The following is a 13,614-nucleotide window of genomic DNA, read 5'->3' as shown; positions in this document are numbered from 1 at the left end:
CTCGTGCGGCCAGAACATCTTTAATGTTGCTGGATAGGCCTTTTTTAAAGGTCGCGCAGAGAACCTCACTATTCCAGGACAACTCGTAAGCAAGAGCACGGAACTGAATGGCGTACTCGCCAATGGAAGAAACACCCTGTTCCAGGTTCAGCAGGGCAATCTCGGCAGAAGAAGCTCGGGCAGGCTCCTCGAAGACACCACGGACCTCAGCGAAGAAGGACTGGACTGTGGCTGTGGCAGAATCATTGCGGTCCCCATCAAACTTGTCCGGCAGGGACAAGCAGGGGTTAAGAACGGCCGGTTGCTGCGGAGGAGTTGCAGGAGCCGGCGGAGGAGATGGTTGTTGCAGCTGTAGCTGTGACTGAAGTTGCTGTATCTGCGGCAGCAGCTGCTGTGACTGAAGTTGCTGTATCTGCGGCAGCAGCTGCTGTAACTGTGACTGAAGACGCTGTGTCTCGGAGATCAAGTATGCCAGCTGTTGATCTCGTTGGGCGATCTTTACGCCAAATTTGTCCGGCAGGGACAAGCAGGGGTTAGGAACGGCCGGTTGCTGCGGAGGAGTTGCAGGAGCCGGCGGAGGAGATGGTAGTTGCAGCTGTAGCTGTTGCTGTATCTGCAGCTGCTGTATCTGTGACTGAATACGCAGTGCCTCGGAGGTCAAGTATGCCAGCTGTTGATCTCGTTGGGCGATCTTTAGGGCTAGCTGGGCGACCAGTGTAGGATCTTCAGCGGGATCCATGGCCGGATCTACTGTCACGATGCCGGCTGGCAGGAGGTGGATCCTCTGTGCCAGAGAGGGATTGGCGAGGACCGCGCTAGTGGACCGGTTCTAAGCCACTACAGGTTTTCACCAGAGCCCGCCGCAAAGCGGGATGGTCTTGCTGCGGCGGTAGTGACCAGGTCGTATCCACTAGCAACGGCTCACCTCTCTGACTGCTGAAGATACTGAAGATAGGCGAGGTACAAGGGAGTAGGCAGAAGCAAGGTCGGACGTAGCAGAAGGTCGAGGCAGGCAGCAAGGATCGTAGTCAGGGGCAACGGCAGGAGGTCAGGAACACGGGCTAGGAACAGACAAGGGAACGCTTTCACTAGGCACTAAGGCAACAAGATCCGGCCAGGGAGTGCAGGGGAAGTGAGGTAATATAGGGAAGTACACAGGTGATCACACTAATTGGTAATTGGGAAGATTGGGCCAGGCACCAACATTGGTGCACTGGCCCTTTAAATTGCAGAGACCCGGCGCGCGCGCGCCCTAGGGAGCGGGGCCGCGCGCGCCGGGACAGGACCGACGGAGAGCGAGTCAGGTACGGGGACCGGGGTGCGCATCGCGAGCGGGCGCCACCCGCATCGCGAATCGCATCCCGGCTGGAGGCGGTACCGCAGCGCACCCGGTCAGTGGATCTGACCGGGGCGCTGCAGCAACGAGGATGAGGCGAGCGCTCCGGGGAGGAACGGGGACCCGGAGCGCTCGGCGTAACAGTAATTTTTTTGGTAAATAAAGGGATTTACAAATAGCATAGGAATCACATATGTTATCACGTGGAAGTAAGTTGTTTGAAACAACAGTGACTATTTAAAAGATGATCCCACCATCTTTCACCCCTATAATCTGCGTAAAATTATGTAGAATATGCAGTTTATAACTTCTATACATAATTTTTATCCTGCTCACTGATATTGTCCCACCATTAGTTTTAAAAGAATATAGATATTTGTTTTTAAAAAAAAATCTCTCTCTCTCTCTCTCTCTATATATATATATATGCTCATTCCTTTGAAATAGTCAATGTATATATATATATGTATATATATTTATATATATATATATATATATATATTTATTCTGTATGTATGTATATATATATATATATATATATATATATATATTCTGTATGTGTACATATATTTTTTTTTCTTTTTTTTTTTTCTCTTTTTTTTCTTTTTTTTTATGTGAAACTTTTCTGTGACTATTGCCTATTTCCCCTTTTATTTTGAGTAAATATCAAAATGCTGATTATTAAGTAAAGGCTAAATAAATATAAAATGTAGATAAATAGTTTTTTGATAAACCGGTGGCACCAAAGAAGGAAACATATCTCAACTCAGTATAAGCAGCAATTTACATTTCTCATGTGTAATAGACAAAGATCATTTTAAATTGAAAATAAGGGATTTTGAATAAATATATACTGAGTTCCTACTTGGGGACTATTGATATTTTAGAACTTTAGGGTATAAGACCAAATGTTTAATTTACTTTGTACTTTATTTATTAGAAGATGTCAGAATAAAGCAAACAAAAGCTGCGGCTCTGACAGGAGAGTTTGTTTCTCCTCTTTGCTGCAAAATTATTTCAAATTATTCATTAGATGGAAAAGATCAAACTGGACCTGGGAGCCATCATCATTACTTCATCAAACAAAGGTAGATTCAAAGAAAAAGTACTCCTGGGCAAGGTGTTCTCTGGGAATTGTAATGTGGAAACTTTTCATTGCCATGCTTAAATATAGATTATGCCAAAAACCGTATTTCTGTTCTTCTATGTCTCGGTCCATCATAAAAATTTAATTATACAATATTTAATCTGTACAAATACGTGGGTTTATGTTATTCAAATTATTTTTAAGCTATAAGTAAAAAAAAAAAACATGTAATGAGAAATAACAATTTGCATGACTTTTTTTCCCTTACAATATCATAAATTTAAAATAAGAAAATAAATTCAGGCAAAATCTTAATATTAAAATAAAATTTACATTTGTATTAATCTTATAGTTCTCCACTTCTATATCTGCTTTAGTTAAGTCTACCAGTGTGGAAACATAAATGGGATTTTTTTTCTGCATTGAAATATTTTTTGGGCGCCCTTGCTATGCTGAATGTGATGTGAACACGTATACCGTATATACTCGAGTATAAGCCGACCCGAGTATAAGCCGAGACCCCTAATTTCAACCCAAAATCCCAGGAAAAGTTATTGACTCGAGTATAAGCCTAGGGTGGGAAATACCTCATCCCCCCTGTCATCATCCAGACCCCCGTCATCATCCAGACCCGTCATTAACATCCTCATCATCATCCCCTTGTCATCATCCCACACATCCCCCCTTCATCATCCCCTTATCATCCCACACATCCCCCCTTCATCATCCCCTTATCATCCCACACATCCCCCCTTCATCATCCCCTTATCATCCCACACATCCCCCCTTCATCATCCCCTTATCATCCCACACATCCCCCCTTCATCATCCCCTTGTAATCATCCCACACATCCCCCCTTCATCATCCCCTTATCATCCCACACATCCCCCCTTCATCATCCCCTTGTAATCATCCCACACATCCCCCCTTCATCATCCCCTTGTAATCATCCCACACCCCCCCCCCCCCTTCATCATCCCCACCCCCCTTCATCATCCCACACCCCCCCTTCATCATCCCCACACCCCCCCTTCATCATCCTCTTCTCATCATTCGCCCTCAGTGGTCTTCAACCTGCGGACCTCCAGAGGTTTCAAAACTACAACTCCCAGCAAGCCCGGACAGCCATCGGCTGTCCGGGCTTGCTGGGAGTTGTAGTTTTGAAACCTCCGGAGGTCCGCAGGTTGAAGACCACTGCGGCCTTCAACATCATCCAGCCCCCTCTCACCCCCCATTAGTTCTGAGTACTCACCTCCGCTCGGCGCTGGTCCGGTCCTGCAGGGCTGTCCGGAGAGGAGGTGGTCCGGTGGGATAGTGGTTCCGGGCTGCTATCTTCACCGGGGGCGCCTCTTCTCCGCTTCCGGCCCGGAATAGAGGCGTTGCCTTGACAATGACGCAGAAGTACGTTGCAATGAACGCACCTCTGCGTCGTTGTCACGGCAACGTGACTATTCTGAGGCCGGGCCCGAAGCGCTCAGAAGAGGCCTCCCCGGTGAAGATAGCGGCCCGGAACCAGTATCCCACCGGACCACCCCCTCTCCGGACAGCCCTGCAGGACCGGACCAGCGCCGAGCGGAGGTGAGTACTGTACAGAACTAAAGGGGGTGAGAGGGGGCTGGATGATGTTGAAGGCCGCAGTGGTCTTCAACCTGCGGACCTCCGGAGGTTTCAAAACTACAACTCCCAGCAAGCCCGGACAGCCGATGGCTGCCCGGGCTTGCTGGGAGATGTAGTTTTGAAACCTCTGGAAGTCCGCAGGTTGAAGACCACTGCGGGTGGGGGAGTTCACTCGAGTATAAGCCGAGGGGGGTGTTTTCAGCACGAAAAATCGTGCTGAAAAACTCGGCTTATACTCGAGTATATACGGTAGCTTTATTACTGGAACTATTTGCATGAGAGGAGACAAAAAAATACTTATGGCAATAAAAAAAATAAAAACATTTTTTATGTTTAGTTTTTTTCCCCCACTCATTTTATAGCCCCGAATGCCCTGATTTAAAGGGGTACGCCACACCTAGACAAAGATGTCTGATCACAGGGGTCCTGCCGCTGGGAACCCTGCGATCTCCGTGCTGTACCCGGCGGGTTCAGCGCCGAAGGCTCATGACTTCACGGCCATGCCCCCTCAATGCAAGTCTATGGGAGGGGGTGTGACGGCACATCGGCGCGCCATGACCTCCGCCCAAAGGGGGGGGCAGCCGCGCCCCCTCCATAAAGCTCTATAGGAGAGCAGTTCAACAATCTTAAACTCTTCTATAGAGCAATTTAGAGTGGGAGTGGCAGCCCCCGCTTCGGGCGGGGGGGTCAAGATGCACAGCTGTGGAGGAGAGTCGGGACATCATACAGTAGATCGTGGGGGCCCCAGCACTCCCCAGGACTCTCCATGATCTAAAACTTATTCCCTATCCTGTGGACAGGGATAAGTTTTTGTCCATGATACTTCTTCTTTAAAGGGGTAATCCACCATAAGGTGATTTTAGAACTTAACTGCCAGACAAAAATGGACATGTTTAGGAAGGATCTATGCTTGTCTTGAGGTTAAATGGCTGTGTTGTGTTTGCACCATATAATTGCTGCTATATTTTTGGGAAATGGCTGTTTCCTGTTGGAGTTTCCATCCTCAACTACAAGTACCAGGTTCCCTTGTTTGTTACTGTGAGGTAATTTTTCTCCCATCCACAAATCAGCCACCCCACTCATTGAAGTACACCAGTACACCAGAGTTGCCTTCCATGTTGTGCTGTAAACAATAGACCAGTGTTTTCTAACTAGGGTGCCTCCAGCTGTTGCAAAACTACAACTCCCTGCAGAATGTTCTTCCTCCTACCCAGTGGTTGTTCCACCCATTGAAACAGACAGGCTCCCTTTGCACACCTGACTAGTGATGTAATGTCTCAGGCTGCACTGCAACTAGGGAAAACCTGGGAGACAACATTCATTTTTATGCTGTTAAGAATAAGAATTGTGAGACTAGCCATCAAACACAGGTACGGATACTATATTATGAACTACACTAACTTTCCAGGCCCTGTAGCATAGTCAAATAATAATAAAAAAAAAACTGAAATACCTCTTTAACCCCTTAAGGACGGCGGGCGTATCCATACGCCCCCATTGTAAAGTCCGTAAGGACTGAGGGTGTATGGGTAAGCCAATGGGAATTTCGGTCCGTGCCGCTAGCCGGTTGGGGACCGGGCCGGGATGCCAGCTGAAATCATTCAGCAGGCACACCGGAACATTGCTCAGGAGGGACCTGAGACCCCCCCATGCAGGGATGCCACCCCTCCTATCCCTGCTATTGGTTGGTCAGAAGTGACCGACCAATAGCAGATCGTGGGTGAGGGGGTTAAAATTCAGTTCCCCCATCCTGCCCACCCACAGTAGTCCAGGCAGAACGGGGGAACCAACGGTGACCTGCACTGGAGGTCCACTTACCATCGGCAGTGGTGATCGGCTGCGGCAGTGGGCAGCGATGACGTGCGGTTGGCTCCCTGGTGTGGCGTGCTGCAGACTACGGAAGCTAGTGAGTTGCCTAGCAACATCTGGAGGGCTACAGTTTGGAGACCACTATACAGTGTTCTCTAAACTGTAGCCCTCCAGATGTTGGAAAACTACAACTCCCAGCATGCCCAGATAGATGTTTGCTGTTTGGGCATGCTGGGATTTGTAGTTTTGCAACATCTGGGGGGCCACAGTTTGGAGATCACTCTGCGGTGGTCTCTAAACTGTGGCCCTGCAGATCTTGCAAAATTACAACTCCCAGCATGCCCAAACAGCAAACTGCTGTCTTGCCATGCTGGGAGATGAAGTTGCGTATCTCCAGATGTTGTATAACTACATTTCCCAGCATGCCCTTCGGCAATCAGTACATGCTGGGAGTTGTAGTTTTGTAACAGCTGGAGGCACACTGGTTGGAAAATACTGAGTTAGGTAACAGAACCTAACTGAAGGTTTCCCAACTGTTGCAAAAGTACAACTCCCAGCATGCACGGTCTGTCAGTGCATGCTGGGAGTTGTAGTTTCGCAACAGCTGGAAGTTTGCCCCCCATGTGAATTTACAGGGTACATTCACACGCGCAAGTTTATGGTGAGTTCCCTGCTTCAAGTTTGAACTGTGGCAAATTTTCCGCCACAGCTCAAACTCCTAGCGGGAGACTCACTGTAAACCCCCGACCTTGCAAATGTACCCTAAAAACACTACACTACACTAACACATAATAAAGGGTAAAACACTACATATACACCTCCTTACACTGCCCCCCTCCCCCCAATAAAAATGAAAAACTTATTGTAAGGCAGTGTTTCCAAAATGGTGCCTCTAGCTGTTGCAAAACAACAACTCCCACCCAGCATTTCCGGACAGCCACTGACTGTCCAGGCATGCTGAGAGTTTAGCAACAGCTGGAGGCACCCTGTTTGCAAATCAATGGCATAGAATACCCTTAAGTCCACCCCTATGAAATCCCTAATTTAGTCCTCAAATGCACATGGGGCTCTCTTACTTTAGAGCCCTGTTGAATTTCAAGGAAACAGTTTAGGGCCACATATGGGGTATTTACACAATTGAGTTACAAATTTTGGGGGGCTTTTTCTCATTTAACCCCGTATGAAAAGGTTGGGGTCTACACCAGCTTGTTGGTGTAAAAAAAAAAAAAAAAAAAAATAACATGCTGGTGTTGCCCCATACTTTTTATTAAAAAGAGCTGAAAGGAAAAAAAGACCCCCAAAATTCGTAACGCAATTTCTCGTACGGAAGTACGGAAATACCCCATATGTGGACATAAAATGCTCTGCCGGCGCACACCAAGGCTCAGGAGTTAGAGCGCACTATGTACATTTGAGGCCTAAATTGGTGATTTGCACAGGGGTGGCTGATTTTACAGCGGTCCTGACATAAACGCTAAAAAAATTATACCCAGTTGTGATCCAATTTTGGAAACTACACCCCTCATGGAAAATAACAAGGGGTATAGTGTGCCTTAATGCCCCTCAGGTGTTTGAAGAAATTTTGCTAAAGTTGGATGGGAAAATAAAAAATATATTTTTTTTTAACTAAAATGCTGGCGTCACCCTAAATTTTTCATTTTCACAAGGGAAAATAGGAAAAAAAGCCCCTCACAATTTGTTGCCCCATTTTTTCTGAGTATGGAAATACCCCATATGTGGATGTAAAGTGCTCTGCGAGCAAAATATAATGCTCAGAAGAGGAGTGCCATTGGGCTTTTAGAGAGATAATTTGGAATTGAAGGCCATGTGTGTTTACAAAGCTCCCATGGTGCCAGAACAATGGACCCCCCACCACATGTGACCCCATTTTGGAAACTACACCCCTCACGGAATGTAATAAGGGTTGCAGTGAGCATTTATGCCCAACAGGTGTCTGACAGATTTTTGGAACAGTGGTCTGTGAAAATGAAAAATGTAATTTTTCATTTGCGCAGCCCACTGTTCCAAAGATCTGTCAAACGCCAGTGGGGTGAAAATGCTCACTGCACCCCTTATTAAATTCTGTGAGTGGTTTAGTTTCCAAAATGTGGTCACATGTGGGGGGGGGGTCCACTGTTCTGGCACCACGGGGGTCTTTGTAAATGCTCATGGCCCCTGACTTCCATTCCAAACAAATTCCCCTGACTCCTTCTCTTTTGAGCATTGTAGTGTGGCAGCAGAGCACTTGACGTCTACACATGGGGTATTTACATTCTCAGAAGAAATGGGGTTACAATTTTTTCGGGGCATTGTCTCCTATTACCCCTTATAAAAATGTAAAATTTGGGGGGAAAAATGTATTTTTGTGAAACATTTTTTTTTCATTTACACATCCGATTTAATGAAAAGTTGTCAAACACCTGTGGTGTGTTAAGGCTCACTGTACCCCTTGTTACGTTCCTCGAGGGGTGTAGTTTCCAAAATAGTATGTCATTTGTTTTTTTCTGTTCTGGCACCATAGTAGCTTCCTAAATGCGACATGCCCCCCAAAAATCATTTCAGCACAATTTACTTTCCAAAAGCCAAAATGTAACTCCTCTTCTGAGCATTGTAGTGTGGCAGCAGAGCACTTGACATCCACATATGGGGTACGTCCATACTCAGAAGAAATGGGGTTAAAAAATTTTGAGGGGGCCTTTCTCCTGTTACCCCTTGTAAAATGAGAAATTTGGGGGAAAAATGCATTTTAGTGAAAAAAAAATCATTTACACATCCAACTTTAACAAAAAGTCATCAAACACCTGTGGGGTGTTAAGGCTCAGTGGACCCCTTGTTACGTTCCTTGAGGGATGTAGTTTCCAAAATAGTATGCCATGTGTTTTGCTGTTCTGGCACCATAGGGACATGCCTAAATGTGACATGCCCCCCCAAAAACCGTTTCAGCAAATTTCTCTCTCCAAAATCCCAATGTTGCTCCTTTCCTTCTGAGCCCTGTAGTGCACCCACAGAGCACTTTACATCCACGTATGAGTTATTTCCTTACTCGAAATAAATGGGAGTTACAAATTTTGGGGGGATTTTTCTCATTTTACCCCTTGTAAAAAAAAAAAATGGCTCTGCAAGAACACATGAGTGTAAAAAATGAAGATATTGAGTTTTCTCCTTCACTTTGCTGCTATTCCTGTGAAACACCTAAAGGGTTAACAAACTTTCTGAATGTCATTTTGAATACTTTGAGGGGTGCAGTTTTTATAATGGGGTAATTTATGGGGTATTTCAAACATGAAAGCCCCTCAAATCCACTTCAAAACTGAACTGGTCCCTGAAAAATTCCGATTTTGAAATTTTTGTGAAACATTGGAAAATTGCTGCTGAATTTGAAACCCTCTGATGTCTTCCAAAAGTAAAAACATGTCAACTTTATTATGCAAACATAAAGTAGACATATTGTATATGTGAATCAATACAGTATATCATTTATTTGGAATATCCATTTTCCTTACAAGCAGAGAGATTCGAAGTTAGAAAAATGCTACATTTTCCAAATTTTCATGAAATTTGAGGATTTTTCACCAAGAAAGTGATGACGATTTTCACCAAGAAAGTGATGACAAAAATTTACCACTATGTTAAAGTAGAATATGTCACGAAAAACAATCTCATAATCAGAATAATCGGTAAAAGCAACCTGGAGTTATTAATGCATAAAGTGACAGTGGTCAGAATTGCAGAAAAGGGCTCAGTCCTTAAGATGAGAAAGGGCTCAGTCCTTAAGGGGTTAAATGGATTGTACAGTGCTTTTTTTTTTTTTTCTTCGTGAGGAGACAGTGACAGGAATGGTGGTCAGGGATCACTATATTTCCCTAGGATAATTGTCATGCAAAGCATTCAGGAAAGCTTGGCTATGACATAGGGCTGATACAGTGGATGGTATAGAGCAGCAAATAGAGTTAAAACTCCAAAGAGACTTGGTTTTAGTAGCAGAGCTGAATAGCTTAGAAGTAGTCAGATGGTGTTTTTAGCTGGCTCAGTATGCAGAGGCAGGGTCGACAAACTGGGTTGTGCACTGGAATCAGGAAGGTAAAAGAAAGATCAGAAAGAGGCCGAGGCAGGTAATAGGCTTGGGTCAGGAACACTCGAAGACAGTATATCAGAGCAACACCAGATACCCTTGCTAGTAGTCAAACTACACTACTGCTCAGAAAGGGAGGCGTGCACTCATATAGGTGGTACCTGGCTGGAATATGAGGACAGGAATAAGGGACAGACATGGACCCTTAGGGTACGTTCACACGCATGGATTTTCGCAGTGTATTTAGCTGCGGATCCGCTGGTGAAGGCCCCGCTCTATGCTGGCTTTACATGTGCCTGCAGGTAGCGGCAATACGCCGCTACGAGTAGACACACTTCAGCGATGTGCGCGGCATACTCGCACATCGCGGCCGCTCTCCCTGCTCTGAGCTAGGCAGAGAGCTCCCACGATGTGCGAGTATACTGCGACTCGCACATCGCAGTGTGCCTGCTGGTTGCGGCGTATTGCCGCTACCTGCAGGCACATGTAAAGCCAGCATAGAGCGGGCCTTCACCAGTGGATCTGCAGTGCAAAATCCGCTGAAATTCCACACGTGTGAACGTACCCTTAAAGAACTAGCAAATGCATACATCTGTCTGAAACTGTCGCCGGCTTCGATAGTCCATGGAAGATGTCCGAAGTTTGCAGTGGGGAGGAGAAGTCTAGTAGCTATCTCAGTAGAAGTAAACAGCAGGACACACTGCATACTGCCATCCACCAAACGAAGGTGGAATCAGTTTTTATGGGACCCTAACAAGTGCACCATACCCACCCCTACTGGACATATAGTCTCTTACTGGGTGACATGCAGGATCCACTGCATATCACCCAGTCAGAGAAGAAATGCCCAACAGAAGCGGATAGAGTGAGCTTGTTAGGGTCCCATCTGAAGTGAGGCCATCTCCGTGTGGTAGATGTGGGACCCATTTTGATCAAAAAGTGGGATAAGAGTCTCCATCTTTTAACCAAGAGTGCTTCAGCAACCTTTTATTTGGTATATATATATATATATATATATATATATATATATATATATATATATATGTATATGTATATATATATATATATATATATATATATATATATATATATATACTATATACACACATTCATACAGTATATAGTATACAGATGTAAAAATATTTTATGGTTCTTCTCCATGTGGGCTGCTTGGGGGAAGTGCCCTAGTTTGCCATCCTCTAAAACCAGCCCTGTTTACATTGCAAAATAGGTTAATGAGATGTCTGATCTCTTCATCGCTAATGTTCCTGTAATAAGGGCCCCATCTATTAAATTATTCCCACCCATCCTGTGGTGTAGTATAAAAAGGAGCCCACTAGGCACCTGGTACACTCTTTGAAGAATATTGTTTCCCTTTGTGGTCAGCATTTGGCGTTATGATGTGCTGTACTGTGTGATTGATGTTTTGTATTGCTCCAATTAAGACTGATAAATCCTATAAACTAAGAAGAAATATCCTATGCCATCTTAAGAAAACCGAAATCAATTCTGTTATTTGTTCTTTAAATAATTTGGCAATTATGTATGAGGTTGATTTAAAAAGTCATTGAAGTTCTCGTCTTTGCAATTGTAATAACTTACTTTCATCTCATGCAAAACAAATAAGTTATTGTTCTATAAAACTATATTAAATATCTCTGTGTTCTTTTCCCCTTGGCATATTTAATATGATTGACTAAGTGATGAAAAGAAAATTTACATTACAGAATAATTTCCATGCATAAGTAGTGTTAAAAAAAATCCCGCAAAGGTTGAAATTCAACTCGGCTCCCTTTCATGTAACTTGTGCCTTGATTGTTCTGAAACAACTGATAGAGAGCTTTCTCTTTGTAGCGGTTGTCTTAAAGTATCTCCTTCTTACACCTCTTGCTTCGCATAGCGAGAATTAATGTATTAACATATTAGGTTTCAAATATGCAATGCGCAGAGTTTACAATATTAAAGCGCAGGTTCATCTTTGAAGACCATATTACGGCTCAGATAAAGAATTAATCAGTATAAAAAGTTGAGTAGCTTTCTAAATACATTTCCTTACTTATCTTGAACTGATTCATAGTTGCAGTCTGTATTATACTACAAAACAGCAGGTTTCAGAGCTGAAATTGGCCTGATAATTGGGAACATAGAAGAAAAGGCCCAACAATTATACAAGGGCATAACTGGGGGAGTGGGGTGTCTTGGCACCAGCATTGTTTCCTTCTCCTCTAAGAACAATAGGTGGCATCTCAAGTAGCTGTAGCAACAGCTTAAAGGGGTACTCTGCCACCTAGATATCTTATCCCCTATCCAATGGATAGGGGATAAGATGTCAGTCCCGCTGCTGGGGCCCCCCGGGATCTCCGCTGTGGCAATCCGCTATCATTATTGCACAGAGTTCGCTCTGCGCGTAATGACGGGCAATACAGGGCCGGAGCATCGTTACGTCACAGCTCCGCCCCTCGTCACGGCCCACCCCCTCAATACAAGTCTATGGGAGGGGGCGTGGCAGTCATCACGCCCCCTGCCATATGACATGATGTCATAAGGGGCAGAGCCATGACAAAACGATGCTCATTACATCATTACGCACAGAGCAAACTCGCTCTGTACAGTAATGATAGTGCAGTGCCGCAGCGGTGATCCCGGTGGTCCCCAGCAGCGGGACCCCGGCCATCTGACATCTTATCCCCTATCTTTTGGATAGGGGATAAGATTTCTAGGGGCGGAGTACCCCTTTAAACCTAACCCTTCTGACCAATGAAAAGTGTTGCTAGCTTGGCCAATCAACAGTAGCGGGGGGGTGCATTTCTCCCTGGGATAGTTAAATCCCTGCAGTGTGTCCCAGCACTGCTCGTCATTTCAGTCTGTCTGTGTTACCAGTGTTTGTATTCCTCTTATGTTTTTCTGCTTTGTCTTTGTTCTGACCTGTTGACCTGCTTTCTGACTACTCTCCTGCCTGCCATCCTGTATCGTGTTGTTCATCCGGTCTGACCCTTAAACTTTAGTGGTTAAACTTTTGTTAGACAAGGTCTGGTTGTCAAACAGCAGACAATGAGCTACTAAACTGTAGCTGACTGTCTGCTATTATTCTGGAGCTAGGAAAGACTGGTTGTGGAGGATGGCAGCTTACATTATTTTCTTATAACAACTATTGTAGTGATATAGGTGATGTCAGTATGGTATGGGCAACTTGTAGAGTTGTTTATGACAATGTGAACACATTCTCCTTTAGCACATGTGAGCAGGCACATTGCCCTATTATAACTGCCATAACTAAGAGCTATATATTTCTTGAAACACGTTAGCGTTCCGCTTGTTTGTTCACCTTTTTGTCTTTTAATACATACCCGATAAATGGGGATGTTTTCACTTTTTGCCCAAATTTTTTATGTTTGGGAGGTAGAAGCCATGTTGTTTCCATAAACCTGTGTTGCCTACGGGATACGGCCTGCTCATCAGTCTCTTCAACATACTGCAAGCTGCCATTTTGTCCTTGGAGCATATCTACACTGGGTGGTGAGCCGAGTAGTGTTTTATTCATTTCTTTTGGTTATAGTTGTGGTGTGCCCAAATTTGTAATGGCTGTAGTCAGAGAAGTGGCAATTCTGACGAGCTTTTGGATAGCTGCAGCTGGATTTGGTTGCTTTGGAGGCCTGTAGAGTGTTTCGGGTAAATAGGCCTGAAGTGTGGCC

The sequence above is a fragment of the Hyla sarda genome, chromosome 1 (assembly GCF_029499605.1).
Source record: "Hyla sarda isolate aHylSar1 chromosome 1, aHylSar1.hap1, whole genome shotgun sequence".
Taxonomy (NCBI): domain Eukaryota; kingdom Metazoa; phylum Chordata; class Amphibia; order Anura; family Hylidae; genus Hyla; species Hyla sarda.
This window is presented reverse-complemented; position numbering follows the sequence as displayed.